Source organism: Tenrec ecaudatus, chromosome 11 (genome assembly GCF_050624435.1).
Source record: "Tenrec ecaudatus isolate mTenEca1 chromosome 11, mTenEca1.hap1, whole genome shotgun sequence".
Lineage (NCBI taxonomy): Eukaryota > Metazoa > Chordata > Mammalia > Afrosoricida > Tenrecidae > Tenrec > Tenrec ecaudatus.
The window spans coordinates 135,280,328-135,285,757 of NC_134540.1; positions in this window are offsets into that span (position 1 = coordinate 135,280,328).

Sequence of the window (5,430 nt, forward strand, 5' to 3'; positions counted from 1 at the left end):
GCTCATTGACTGTGGTAAGATTTTTTGTTCTGATGATACCTGATGCCTTGACACCTTGTGATCGCACAGGCTGCTGTGCTTCTTCCATGTGGGCTTTGTTGCTTCTGAGCTAGATGACTGCTTGTTTACCTTCAAGCCTTTAAGACCCCAGGCACTATCCCTTTTGATAGGCGGGCGCCATCAGCTTTCTTCACCACATTTGTTTGTTCACACTTTGTCTTCAGCGGTTGTGTCACGAAGGTGAGCATCATAGAATGCCAATTTAATAGAAGAAAGAATTCTAGCATTGAGGGAGTACTTGAGTGGAGGCCCAATGTCCTTCTGCTAACTTAATACTAACCCTATAAATATAGGCACATAAATCTATTTCCCCATCCTCATGTATAAATATATTTGCATATGTCCATGTCTTTATCTAGACCTCTATAAATGCCCTTTGCCTCCAAGCTCTTTCCTCTTTTTCCCTTGACTTCCCTCCTGTCCTATGGTCATGCTCAGTCCCCACCAAGGTGTAAGCAATTCATCTTAGTTACATTACCCTTTTTTTAATGGGTATGTATAATGGGGCTTCCAGATCTATCAAAAGGCGTACACTGCCCACAGAAATCAGATTACATAGCCATTGGGTAAGCATAAGCGGATAACATAATAAGCAGGCAATGAAACAAGCCATTGTCTTGGCCTAGTGCTAGTTGACCTCAGGGGCCCCTGAGCATTCCCCAGGGGAGCAATCTATGATTTATATCAGCAACAGGTGTCCAGAAATTGATGGGTATGTTTTATGGTCGGTTGGCATATGGAACCTGATTGCTGTCACCTGCAGATAACCGCCAGGCATGGTGATCAGTCAGCCTCAGAAATAATTCAGCTTTTACAGGAGGCTCTTCATGACAATTCCATTATGGCGGGTTACTAGAGGGACTGTGTTCAGCCATGACCGTGTGTATTAAGAATGATTTATATCTCAGAACAGTCAGGGTCTTTGCAAACTGGAGTTGGCTTTCCAGACCTGTAATTACGAGTGTGGAGGATTTATCTGCATTGCATGCTCATGTGTTCCCTCAGTTTACCACACCACAGTTCAGATCTCCTGCCATTAGTGTTCCCTGAGTAACATGAGTTCTTCAGGTGGTCTCAATCTCAGGTTGAAAAGACTCAAAGCCTTATGTTGGCTCTCATTCTTTAATCTTCTTCAGCTTCAACCTGGACTCGCACGTTGACGGTCAGTTCCATAAGCAGCCCTTGACCTAGCTGTGGGTGCTGCTTTGGAGCTCTTCATTTTCTCTTCTCACAGATGAGTCCATTGGTACCCGTGTATTGCATCCAGAGTAGTAAGATTTATTTCTGTGCATTGCATCTGGAGAAACCCGGGCGTACGATCACTGGTTATGTTGTTGACAAAAGATATTGGAGATGAAGAAATCATGAACCTTGCAAATTGCCATCATCTGATCTCCAGGTTTGTCTTTATCACCACAGCCACATTTTCTAACTACTCTCGCTTCCTCATTTTTTCCAACTTTCTCTTTCTAATGGCTAACAATTATCAATGTATCTTATTTACATGTTCAATAAATTACAGAGTAAAGAAGTTGATAAAATTCTTCATTTTATTCATCACTAGCTTTAGTGTTTGATGTATATATTTGTATAATAATTTTGTTAACTAGATCTCCTTGTGTAGAGATGGACAAAGATGTTTTCATGTTTTTGCTTTTCTTTGGTTCTTAATGATTTTTGAGCATGTCTATTATTTTCTGATTTTGAAAATCCTTAATCAGTATTTCTTTAAAAATGTGCCCTCCCTTTTTCAATTTTTATTGTTATTCAATCCACGTGTAAGTTTCAAAATGGTCATGGAAAAATTCCATTATATTTTAATTCATTTTTGATAAATATTTAATTCATGTGTAGATATAAATTTTAATACATAATTATAGAGCTCACACTGTAGATACATTATTATATACAAATAGTAATGTAATTTATATTATTTACATATTCATATATTATAGAACCTTTCCTTATAATTTTAAAATTATTTTTCTCTATTTTCTCACCTAGACCTGTTATACCGAGTTAGAATTCAAATAGTTCTAATCTTGCAAATGGTCTGAAATCTTAGTTGTATATCTATTATCATCTTTATTTTAGTAATCAAACATTTTGTTTTAATATAGTTGTTTATAAATATACTTGATTACATATACATATGTCTATGTATACATATCACTCCTAGGGTTCTGGTAAATTTTAATAAGATGTAATTTAAAATGAATTTCTAAGAACTTTGATATATTACCACAATGGACACATTTCTATGAACTCTTTCTTTTTTGTATCAATATGCCCACTGGTATTTGTTTGACATTTTGGTTGAATGCATGACATTGTGTATGAATAATTTAGAGTTGTCATGTAATATTATCTCTTGAAATATCTGAATGCTCTTTCCGCAGTTAATTGGGTAACAGTTATTTGTGATATGTCAGCAAGTAAACTTTATTAAAACAAGGTTTGATCTGTTCATGGAAAGGCTACACAGACTAATATCAAGGCTAGTTCTAATTTTGTCATTATTTCTTGGCCGCACTATTTCCAGGCTTCCGAATGAAGGTTCGACTATTTCCAATGCAAGTTTCCATTTGGAAAGTTCTGAACATTATTTTTTTATATCACAAATATTCTCAATGATGCAGGCTAGTTTTAGGATTATAACAATATGCTTCAGCTGTGCTTTTTTAGTTTGTTTTCATAAATTTCTGAGCAGTTCAACTACATCAGCTACTCTGGGAAGAAATCTGAGTTTATCTCCTTTGGGAAGATTTAGAGCCTTGGAAAAACTAGAGAGCATGTTTTATAGTATATAGGTCTTATAGTATCGCTGTGAGTTAGGATGGATCCTATCACGGTTGGCGTTTATAGCTTTCCTATGTACAATTACAGTGAAATTATCTCAAGAATTGAAAAATCACCCAGAATGTTGAACTCCACTTAAGGACTTTGCTTTCCTTCCTGGATGTTTGTTTCTCAAGCAACCACCGATACAGGAGCCCCCGTGCATGTGGCTACATGGGCGTTATTATAAGGTCAGTATATTCTGTCTTTTCCTGCATTGCATTGGCGTTCTCCTTCTTTTTCGATGGAAGTACAAACAAAATGAATTGCTTTATTTCCATTTCACCGTCAAACATAAGTCGTGAGAGGTACTTGTGCCAATAACTACTATGTTCCCATTTTAAAACAATGGCTTAAAAAGAAACATTAACAATGAAATATTATAAATGTAAGACTTGTCTCTTTTGTCACAAGGTAGAAAAGATTTATTTGTTTTAGCAAATAGTCATAAACGTCACTGGGATCCAAGTGTCTCCAGAACTACATTCCATTCTGGAAGTTCTAAGAAGAATTGATTTCCTGGTAATTTTTTGCTTTCCAGAAATCATGGCAGTTTTGCCCTTTGGCCTCCTTCTGATCCAGACAGCCAGCAATAGTGGGTCTTTTTCGTTGCGCATGTGTTTGTGTTCAAATAAATTTTATCTACAAAATAAAATAACATTTTATTTACAAAACCAGCGCAATCTCTACGGTAAAACATAGCTTCCCTTATTTCTCTTCAGTCCTGAAAGATTCTCCACTTTTATGTAGCCAGATGGTTAGACTGGGTTCCACCAGCCAATCCACAATACTTTTCATTCCAAGGGTCATAACCTTAATCCCATCTGCGGTCTCTTTGCCATATGTGGTAATGCAGGCACACATTTAGGGATTATGAAGTATACGTTCTGGTGGAATCATTAATATGTCTACTTTAGGCTATGTTGACAGATTTACTCTTACATGCGGGACTCAAATCACAATCTATCACTGTAGAATTTTCTTTATCCATTCCTGGACAGATTGTTCCCTGAGACATAGAACAGCAGAGATTATTTTCTCTATCTATGTGTCTAGCCAGTTATTCATTTCACATTGGTGACACCAATGACCCATGAAGAGAAATACACAGGTATTAGAATGTTCTGCCCCTACATCAAATAAAAAAGGATGGCAAGGGTGGGAGGAGAAAAACAGAGTTGCAGTTCCATATAATGTAATGTTCTGCTATGGCAAATGTGTTAGTCTGGGTACATTAGAGAAACAAATTTACAGAAACTCACATGTATGAGAGAGAGTTTTATATAAAGGATAAGTACACATCAAGGAAACAGTCAACCCCAGTGCTGCCCAAGCCCAACATTAGTCCATATGTCTGACACCAATCCACAAAGTCCTCCTCCATCTCACAAAAGAGACACAATAATGCCGACTGCAGGAGGAAAGCCAAGTCATGAATGTGGAAACATCTCAGTGCTGACAGGGGTCTCCACACGGCTGCTCCAGCACCCGGGGCTGCATCAGGGTAGGTCCGGCTTCTCCTCAGAGATGCCTTGCAAGAAGTGAGCCTTGCCAGCTGAAGCAGGGAACTGGCTAAGGCAGCTGCACCCTGGTCTGACCATTAGAGAGCAAGAGATCCAAAACTAGAAAGGTGAGGCTCACCAAGCCATTTATCTCTCCGCCCTTCAATTAACCCCAGATGTGTTTATCAGCCAGGTTGGCACAATAAACTTTAACTATCTCATCCAGTAACCATGGATTTACATTTTTAAATGTCTGACCTTGATTGACCATGTTGTCCAATAAACACAGATTCATTAAGAAATATTAAAATAGGTTATGTTTGTGTAGATATTTATGCCACTATGTAATATACTATATCCTGGTTGTTGAAGTGTTGGGTGGGGTTTTATTTTTATAATTTAATAGTGCAGCTGTATTAAAAAGCATTGTGCACTCATCACTACCATCAATTTTGGATCATTATTTTCTCTTGCTTGTTGTTAGTTCCCCATTCCTGCCAACCTCCCCTGCCATGGCCCTAGGTAGTTGTTAATGCAGTTACTGTCTTTATAGATTTACCTATCCTGGATTTCACATACAGAAAATTATACAAACACAAACAAGAAGCAAACAAACAAGCAAAACACAGGAACAATGACAAAACAAAACAGAGGGAAACTTCAACTACAAAGAAAGCAGAATATATCAATTATTGTTCCCTGTGGGTATACGTTTATAGAACTTAGACACCTCTTATGATTAATAAAGATTGGTTTCTGTTCATTATAATTCTTTACTAGGCTATTTAACTGCTTTCCTTGCCCCACTCCAGAGAGTCAAAGGTCTGGCAGTTTCGTTTGTTGCTGCACAGTGGGCACACGTAATGATGAATAGACTAAGTCAAGAAAGATTTACTGAAAATATGCAGGCTGAAAAAGTTCTCTGTTATTACCATATTTTCATTGAAGTGGATACATCATGCATTCTCTCCATTATTTCTATGTACAAAATTAGAAAAATGATTTAACTTAAAGTAAATATGCCATTAAG